The sequence below is a fragment of the Camellia sinensis genome, chromosome 2 (genome assembly GCF_055761805.1).
Source record: "Camellia sinensis isolate YWXY chromosome 2, ASM5576180v1, whole genome shotgun sequence".
Taxonomy (NCBI): Eukaryota; Viridiplantae; Streptophyta; class Magnoliopsida; order Ericales; family Theaceae; genus Camellia; species Camellia sinensis.
Window position 1 is genome coordinate 61,913,113 of NC_138962.1, and position 10,734 is coordinate 61,923,846.

Below are 10,734 nucleotides of genomic sequence, written 5' to 3' on the forward strand. Positions count from 1 at the left end.
TAAGCCACGGAAATTTGGAGCCTTTTTGGGAGTTTGATTAAAATCTGATTCAGATTAATAAATTTAAATATAATTAATTAGACTCTAAAGGAAGTCAATTAGACTAATTAATTTATGTGGGAGTTGTGTTTGGGCTAATTAAGATTAATTAAAATTAAATGATGTCCAATTAAATTAAATGTGAATGATATATTAATTTACTTTTAATAAATTATATATATTACAAAGGAATGTTGGTGTGTTAAGTCTAAGGCAATAAATATATATGTACATCATCAAGTCTTGTGTGTGTGGAAAAAAAAACAAAGCACGGCTAAAAGAGAGGGAGAGCACGGCTGAGAGAGAGAGAGACCAAAAGGGAGGAAGAAAAGGGAAGAAGAAAGCCTTGTGGGATATCAAAACTTAAGCTAAAAATTATGGAAAATTCATCCTAAGGTAAGAAATTTCATCATCTTTCTAGCGTTGTTTACTTAATCTAGACAAAAATTTATTCAAGGTGTATTTTGAGAAGATTAAAAATAAAGATTTGAGGATTAATCATAAATTCATAGAAATTGGATTTGTATGTTAAATCAAGTTAGGTTGAAAAACATGAGTTATGACTCTTTTAATTTGTTAAATTTGGGTTCAATTTAGAGAATTATTCTTGAATTAAGTTCTATAAATTACATGCAACAAGTGTTTATTAAAGATTTGACCCATGCAAATGAGTTAGGTTAATGATTATGGAGATCAACTTAAAAATTAATTATTTTTGATTTGATTTTGCATATCTTATATGAAATTAAGTTCCACTGTTACATGCATGAGGGAATTCTATGAGTATTTGAATCTATATTTACATGCATCATGGATTTTGAAGAAATTAAGCCATTTAAATTCATATTTTGAAGAGAAAAATGAAATGTTTTATGAACATCAAGTTTATGGAAATTTAGAATTAATCCTAATGTTAGATAAAGTTTTGATTTTATAATTAAATTTTTAATCCATGCACGTAATGTAATTTAAGATTTTATTTAAATTAAGCATATTTTGAAACACCTATGGTTATGAATTAAGTTGAGGTTACAAATTAAGTTAAGTTTAAGATTATGGAAATTAGTTGGGAAAATTTATAAGAATATAAAATTAGTAATTTTGATGTCAATTTCATACTAATTTCATGTTTTGAAGGAAAATAAAAAGAGCTTGAAGTCAATTTTATGTACCTAAAGAAAATGAGAAATTGGAGCCATGTTCAATTTATGGAGATTAATTTAGAGATTAATCACTTTGGGTTTGGAATTTGGCTTGATATGGAGGAATTGAGTTAAAACTAAATTTGGACAATTAGAGCATGATTTTGAATAAATAATTTCTAATTGAGAGTGTTTACTAAATTATACATTGGCTCTCCATATTTGTGTACCACAAATACATGTTTTGAGGCTTTGAATATCAAATCTGAACTTCAATTACAATTCTGAAAATTCCAGAATTTACACTGTCCGCTCAAGCGAGGAAAGTCTCGCTCGAGCGTGAAAATCGAGCTCCCAAAACTTTTTCAAATTTTACAGTCTGCTCGAGCGACCAAAGTGGCGCTCGAGCGAAGACCCTATTTTCAGCATATTTTGAAAAATCGCATTTAATTCACATTTTTATTCTCATCTCTTTCCAAAGCATTCTAGACATGTTTTATGGCTCTATAAGGATTAATAAGTTAACAATCAACATTAATTAGTTGATTAAAGAATAAGTCATTAACTTAGTGATATTTGATTAAGAAGCCAAGTAAGGAATTGGTTTATTCAAAAAAGAATGATTTAGTAATGAAAGGATATGTGAAATAAGAATCCGATTCATTTAATTAAAGGAAGAATACACGTAGTAGAATCTCGGACTACTTGGGCAGAAAAAGACAAGAAAAGTCAAGCTTGATCAAGGAATTGATATTGTGTTTCGATGTGTATATGTTATGTGTTTGTATAGGTCACGCGCTATTGTTTGCCTGATTTGTGATCTGTCTGATCTGCTTCTGCAACTATCTGTGAGTAATAACTCTATAAAGTTATGTTTAACTTTAATTATTTTCTGATGATATGAGATGATAAGTTTCTGAAATGCTATGTTTTGTATGAATGAATGATTGTCCAATTTTCTTTGAAATGTAATTGTGGTATCCTTAGTAGAGGCCCTCGCCGAAGGGACATAATACTGTGACTTATGGTCATGAGGCCCTAGCCCAGGGGTTAATACTGTGGCCCAAGCCCTCGCTCGGGGGAAATAATACCGTGGCCCAGGCCCTCACCCGGGGGAAATAATACCGTGGCCCAGGCCTTCGCCCGAGGAAAACAATACCGTGGCACAGGCCCTCGCCCGGGGAAACAATACCGTGGCCCACATATGAGATATGTTACCCAGTACCGGAGGTTCCATTATGGAACTTGATATGCTTGACCAACATGATATGCTACGCTAAAGGAAGTACCACACATTATTTGAATATGAACATGAATATGACTCTATTTCTAATACGAATATGAACATGAACATGACTATGTTTCTGATTGGATAAGAGATTTGAAAGCTGATTTCTGAGTTTCTGATATGAATACGAACATGAACATGACTACGCTTCTGATTTGATAAGAGATGTGAAATCTGATTTCTAAATTCGATATGGACATCATTCATTAAAACCCTTTACTCTGTTATTATTCATTGGGCTCTAGCTCACTGTATTATTTATGTATGTAGGTGAACAGACGCGTGACCAAGCTTAAAGGCATCTGCCTGAAATATGTTTTTGTCAGCCAACCTATGTGCCTCCCGTGGAGGTTCCGGATATGTCAAGTGACTATGGCTACGTGATTTAAAGTTTAAGTTTTGTTTTCTTGATTGGTTAGACAAGTCTTGTGTATTTTGTAAATAGGGCTAAGTCCCTCTTTGTCTAATCTGTGTATATATGTATATAAAGTTTAAAATTTTTCTGTCTCATATAAGTCTGCACAGCTCAATGGAAGTTGTTTAATTGCTATTTGCTTCCGCGGCCCCTAATTACATGTTATTCTGTTAAGAGGCCTTTGGTAATCCAAGGATTACTGGCCGGTTATGACGCTAAACCTATAGGGGTGGGTTTGGGTCATGACACTATCTATCCAATTTACTTCCAGAAGGAAACAGATCATAAACACAGGCCAGGATCAGTCAATTGACTCACATTCACTTTGCAGAAAATGTATAAGCTAAACAAAACCCATAGTTGTTTTAATAAAAATGGAACAAGCATCTATTCTGAAAAATTGATTTTCGGGTTTGTTCAACTCACTAACTAACAAAAACAAGAAGCATAATCATGAATAAGCCTTTTTACTCATTTTATTACAAGTTACCAATATTTATTGCAAAATATTTGTTTACTTGCAAGCGAGTGAGAGAAGAGAAGATTAGGATTACACACTTACAAAACTTACAAGAAAATCTGACGGCATAGTTTTTTTTTTTTGAAATGTAAACATATACAAGCGGGTGAGTGTGGGTTCAAGTAAAAATCGCGGCTCGCAAAATAAGAAAATCTTAACCCGCATCCGACCCTAACGATTAGGTGAAACTGCCCAAATAGGTACGGGTGGTTCGAATTGAGCGATTTTCGCAGGTTGAATAACCCTATGCTCAGCCCTATATAAAATTGACAAACAATTTACCATTTAGGAAAATTTTATATGCTCCAGTCATGGTCTTTGGTTATGACCTATTATGGTATTAGTTATAATTATTGATTATAACATTATTTTGGTTATGATTCAAAAGGCATTTGGTTATACCATATGCGGTGTTTGATTATAACTATTTTCTTAGTTATGATTGAAAATGATTTAATGATAATATTTGTGATAATTAATAGCACAAAAGCTTGTGTATCATAGCATCAATGTTTGAAAACCCGGATTAGACCGGCCGATTGGACCAGTCGAACCTAGTTCTGGTCTGGATGACCCTCAAAATCCAGACTATGCGCAAAACCGGCTTGGAATTTGAAAATTGGAAGAACCGACAAACCAGTCACGGGTCGACATAAGAACTAGCCGGGTTTGAAGAATAGAAATTTCTTCCAAAAATATGTTGTGGAGAAGGCTTGAACATGGAACTAAGTGCATAAAAAGCAAGCACTCAAACTACTATATTATCAACACAATTGTTGACAATGTAATATATACTACATATTTAATATTATCTTAATTATTTTTACTAAAAATCAATGTATAAAAAACGTAAAATAATTTTTTTTGTAATTGTTTATTATTTATTATTTAATATCTATATTTTTTATACTTATAAATTCTAATATATTTATGACATAATTATGATATCACGGTTCAATTTCAGTTCACCAATGGTTAAACCAATGACCTGTCTGCCCGGTCACTTTTTCGGTTCATTCATCGGTCCAAATTTTAAAACATTGCATAGCATTACCTAAATATTTAATTGTATAATAATATATTTATTAAATGATTTTTTGTAATTCCCTGTAAATTTTCTTTACTCATCTAGTAATTTTTTAAAAAAAAATAGTAAGAGTAAAATAGGTATTTAAAAAAATTAATTTCTTATATTAGTATTTTTCGTTAGTTGACTTAACGGTTGACTAACGGAATGATTAAATTATAATGAAAGTTTAAACCTTATGGAGGGATATGTAATTTTCAAAACGCGAGGGGGGTACTTGTATTAAAGACAAACCTCAATGGGGTTTCAGTGTAATTTACCCAAAATAAAAATTTATTTACATATATTTTTATTTTCTAAAATGAAAATAATTTTTTAATTTTACTATATAATTTTTCATTATTTTATCCCTCTAAAAAAATATCACTCTATTATTACCTTCGGCCACTTCTGATCACCTCTGATGAATTATCACCGTCTCCAATCACTTATAATTAGGGATGGTCATTTTAATCCAATTCGCAAGAGTTCGCCCATATCCACCCGAATGGGGTGGATTTTACCTGACCTAACACTTATGTGGGGCGGGAGAGAATTATATTTTGGTCACCCACAACAGGGTGGGGCGAGGATGGGGGCGCGTATCGCCTTCTCCGATTCAAACCCAACCCGATATAATTAATAATATATATATATATATATATATATAAAATATAATTAGATATAAGAAAAAAAATGCTAAAAGTCTGTGATTCTATTTAAAAATAAATAAATAATAATCCTAAAAGTCTCACTGTTTATATATATGAAAACAAGAGAAATTATTTAGTTTATATATAATATAATTAGATATAAAAAAAATACTAAAAGTCTGTGATTCTGTTTAAATATAAATAAATAATAATCCTAAAAGTATCACTGTTTATATATATAAATAAGAGAATTATTTAATGTGTTAAGAATTTAAATGGTTCTCAATTTGTTTGGTTATTTGAAATGTGATCGGGTATCCGCGGGTATCCGAGAGACCAATTGTCCAATTACTTAGTACAGGCACTCATCTCATATTTATACTAGTTAAAGAACTTTCTAGAATACACTCATACTTTCCCTACACTCTAGAACAATCTAGATTACTCTAGTACATATTAGAACTTTCTATTCTTCTCTAAAATATTCTAGAACCTTCCGGAACTTTGTAGTTTTCTCCAAACCTTTTTAATGTTCCGGAACCTTCTAGGTATTCTAGAATCTTTCGGATTTCTCTAGGTCTTTCTAGAATCTTCTAGATCTTTCCAAAATATTCTAGATTTATGTGGAAACTTCTAGAATATTCTGGAGAGAAGATTCTAGAAAGTGAGGAGAGTTAGTGATGGCTCTCAACCGTGCTTTGCACATGGGCTTCATCCTACATCATGAGGTGCCTATAAATAGCACCCACCCATAGCTTTACAAGGGATGAATTTTGGAAAGAAAATTCTTGAGAGAGAACTAATTTCCTTCCTCCATTATCCACCTTGAAAGTGAAAGTGGGAGATGCAGGGAGAGCTTTGCCATTATTTTCTCTCTAACTACTTTGCCTTCTTCTTCACCCAATCTCTTATCTCCATCATCTCTTTGCTATTATGTTTCTAGTTGTGACTGTTAAAGAATCTAGGCCTCTCACCATTTCTAGAAAATTTAAGTTTTCTTCAAAAATCTTTGAAGATCTTCGAATTTTCTGACAACATTCTTGAACCCTCACATACACTTCTCATTTACTTATGAAATACCCATGAATTCTATCGAATCAACAATGTAGCAAGTTATAATTTCATGTATTCATGTATATATGTATATATATATAGAGAGAGAGAGAGGGGGGGAAGAGAGAGAGAAACAGAGCAATTTGATTTTGAGTTAGTCTGGAAACCCAAAAAAATTAGCCCAGATTAAAGTTTTTCAAAATCATAAAATACTATCAATCAATCTGGGAAGCAAAGGCCCAATTTTTCTAGCTTAATCTTTTATTCTTTTTAAACCCTTTATGATTTTTGTCAACAAGGCAAGCATAAGGATTATATTTATCTACATGTGTATAAATTAGTGTGTATAAGCCTAATTAAGTTAAAATCAAATATAGGAAGTAGAATAAGTAAATTTAATCAAAAAAAGAAAAAAAATGTTCATGGAAAGAGCAAGCAAAGCATGAAATGAAAGGAGAAGAGAAAAACTAGCAATTGAAATGTAAAATTAAATCTAACAACTGTCATCTACACTCAGTGTGACATGCAATGCTTCACTGGTGCAACCAAGGAGAGAGAAAGAACCTAGAAATAGCAGAAGAGGAAATAGAGAGAGAAAGAACTTGGAAATAGCGAAAGAGGAGAGAGAGAGAGAGAGAGCAGCAAAAGGGCCTTTAGAATGGCATCTCTTTCTTTTTAGTTCATAAAAGTTTTAAAATTTAAAATGAAAGGGTAAATTGTATTTAATATAAGTACTCCCCTCATGTTCAGGAAATTACATTTTCCTCTTTAAGATTTAAATTTTCATTAAAATTTAATTCTTTCGTTAGTCAACTGTTCAGTCAACTAATAGAAAAAATTAATATAAAAATTTAATTTTTTAAAATGCCTATTTTACCTTTGTTTGCATATATAAAATTAAGGGTGCTCGCGAATCGGTTTCTAACAGTTCGATTTGCGATTTTGACCTGCCCACATGTCTGGGATTTGGGAAAAATCGAACCTGTAACCGACCGTAGTGCGAATTGTGATTTGTGAGTATAGGGTTCGTGGATGTGCGGGTAGTTTGTGGATTGGTCTTTTTGTTTAAAAAATTATTTTTGAACTTACTTTACCATATTTTTTAAATATTCTTTTTAGGCCTTTTTCCTCCCATTTTTTAAATATTACTTTAGATCATAAAATCACATATTTCTTACCATGAAATCATTATTTTTCAAATGATTTATCCCAAATAAATTACAGCCTATCTATCCAATTTACTTCCAGAAGGAAACAGCTCATAAACACAGGTCAGGATCAGTCAATTGACTCACATTCACTTTGCAGAAAATGTATAAGCTAAACAAAACCCATAGTTGTTTTAATAAAAATGGAACAGGCATCTATTCTAAAAAATTGATTTTAGGGTTTACTCAACTCACTAACTAACAAAAACAAGAAGCATAACCATGAATAAGCCTTTTTACTCATTTTATTACAAGTTACTAGTATTTGTTGCAAAATATTTGCTTACTTGCAAGCGAGTGAGAGAAGAGAATATTAGGGTTACACACTTACAAAACTTACAAGAAAATCTGACGACACAGTTTTTTTTTTTTTTTTTAAATGTATACATGTGCAAGCAGGTAAGTGTGGGTTCAAATAAAAAAATCGCGGCTCGCAAAATAAGAAAATCTTAACCCGCATCCGACCCTAGCGATTAGGTGAAACCGCTCAAATAGGTGCGGGTGGTTTGAATTGAGCGGTTTTCACGAGTCGGATAACCCCATGTCCAGCCCTATATAAAATTGACAAACAATTTACCATTTAGGAAAATTTTATATACTCCAGTCACGGTCTTTGGTTATGACCTATTATGGTATTAGTCATAACTATTGATTATAACATTATTTTGGTTATGATTCAAAAAGCATTTGATTATACCTTATGCAATGTTTGATTATAACTATTTTTTTAGTTATGATTGAAAATGATTTAATGATAATATTTGTGGAGAAGGCTTGAACATGGAACCAAGTGCATAAAAGACAAGCACTCAAACCACTATATTATCAACACAATTGTTGACAATGTAATAAAATTGGAAGAAAAATAAAATCTCATATGGAAGGTGTAAAGAAATAAAGTAATGGTGTAAGTAGAATCACCCAGATTAAATGGCAAACTTTGATTTAAAATGTCAAAAATATATATGTATTAAAGCAAAATATGAGGGAGCGTAGTTGTAATTTACTAGACTTGAACAAATTTGAAAATTTCTAATATTCATATTTTTTTTAGAAGGATGTATCATATGTATCCTAATTATGTTTTTATTTTATTTTAATTATGATTAATTTTTTAAATTATAATATTATTTTAGTTATGATTTTAATTTTTTTAAATTATATCTCACCTTTTGTGTGTAATTATGACATTTTTTTAATTATAACTTAAAAATATATAAAATTGTATATATTTTTTAATAATAAAGTGTATAGTTTTTCTATAAATATAAATATATATATATATATATATATCTATATAATACGGGAAGAAGGTTTTTGAAAATATATAAAATGTATCAGAGATACATTTCTTTTGAATGGCTGAGATCAATCCTAAAAATATATTAAGGGTGTAGGTCAATTTGATTCCCGCTCAAACCCTCTGTGTTCTCTCTCTCCCACGTCTGTCCAAACACGACTCTACAACTCCCTCTCTACACGTTCTCTTTCTCTCTCCCGCAACTGTCCCTCTTATCTCTCTCTCACTCTTTGTTTTTCTGCTTTAACAGAACGATCTCACCCACCCTCTTCCTCCTCAACGACAGGCGAAAGAGAGAGAGCAGCAGCAGCAGAGTCCCAGTGGCCGATGATTCCCAGCAAACAAGAAAGATGAATCGAAAGCTACTCCAACAGGCGCACCAAATGAGAAAAGTTTGGTCCCAATCCCTGACGAGAAGCTCTCTCTCTCCAAAACCCTTGCCATACCCGAAAGTAAAACCTCTCTCTCTCTATTTTGTGGATTGGATTATCATATTATATAAGTCTCTCTGCAACCAATTAAGTTTTTTTAGGTTTGTAACAGAAGATTCAGATCTTGCTGCTGAAAAGAAATCAGGCGACCCAACTGACAAAGGTAATCTCTCTCTCTCTCTCTGTGTTACAACCGATTTAGTTTTTTGGGTTTGTAACAGTTTGGGTTTAGGGTTTGATTTTGAGGGTGTCAATAATGAGATTGTTCTTCTTGCTCTGTTGGCTGTTTTGTTTCCAATCGTGCACTCTGATTTGTGAAGTGTTCTTGGGCCTATTATTTTTTCATTTTGCTGCAATCTTTGCTCACTCTCATAGAGTATTGCTTCCATTATGGAGTCGTAATTTTTTTTACTTTATCTCCTGCTAATAATGTTACGTTTGGAAGTCTAATGTTTTTTTTTGCTTTTAATGCTAATGCTTATGGCATATGCACATATAAGTGGTACTTTTGGTGAGAAGATGATTGGGTTTGTTTGTGTTTTAATGCTATGTTTGGTTGGGGGATTTGGGGAGGGATGAATCGGAAGAAAGATGAATCGGAAGCTACTTCGACAGCCGCACCATATGAGAAAAGTTTGGTCCCAATCCCTGACGAGAAGCTCTCTCTCTCCAAAACCCTTGCCATACCCAAAAGTAAAACCTCTCTCTCTCTCTCTCTGTGTTTGTGGATTGGATTATCATATTATATAAGTCTCTCTGCAACAGATTAAGTTTTTTGGGTTTGTAACAGAAGATTCAAATCTTGCTATTGAAAAGAAATCAGGCGACCCAACTGACAGAGGTAATCTCTCTCTCTCTCTCTCTCTCGTAACCGATTCAGTTTTTTGGTTTTGTATCAGTTTGGGTTTTGGGTTTGATTTTGAGGCTGTCAATAATGAGATTGTTTTTCTTGCTCTGTTGGCTGTTTTGTTTCCAATCGTGTACTCTGATTTGTGAAGTGTTCTTGGGCCTACTATTTTTTCATTTTGCTGCAATCTTTGCTCACTCTCATAGAGTATTGCTTCCATTATGGAGTTGTAATTTTTTTTACTTCATCTCCTGCTAATAATGCTACGTTTGGAAGTCTAATGTTTTTTTTTTTGCTTTTAATGCTAATGCTTATGGCATATACACATATATGTGGTACTTTTGGTGAGAAGATGATTGGGTTTGTTTGTGTTTTAATGCTGTGTTTGGTTGGGGGATTTGGGGAGTGATTTGGAAAGGGAAAGGGAAAAGGTGTGTGAAATTAGGTGAAATGTAGGTATATTTTATTCACATTTCACCTAACTTTTTCCTTTTTCTTTCCAAATCCCTCCTCAAATCCTCCAACCAAACACAGCATAAATGATTATGTTGAAGTGATAAATTGCTGCCTTTCTCTATTTACATTTACATGGTGATACTGCACATATCAGTGAAGCAGTAGTTCAAATTTTAGTGAATAAGGGTACCACATTTTTTAACCTTACATTTTTTTTCAATAGAATTTATAATCATATGCTAAGGATAGATTTGTTTTGAAGGTATGAGATTGTTTGTCATTAAGGTTGGTAATATATAAACTGAAATAATTACAC

General features: G+C 32.3%; 1 long non-coding RNA gene across 1 annotated transcript; it reads left to right on the forward strand.

Annotated features, from left to right (window-relative positions):
- Positions 1-299: 299 nt before the first annotated feature.
- On the forward strand, positions 300-9,299 carry LOC145820068 (uncharacterized). The gene is made up of 3 exons (XR_014360986.1): positions 300-435; positions 8,935-9,136; positions 9,228-9,299. It is a non-coding gene; the product is annotated as an uncharacterized LOC145820068 (long non-coding RNA).
- Positions 9,300-10,734: the final 1,435 nt, after the last annotated feature.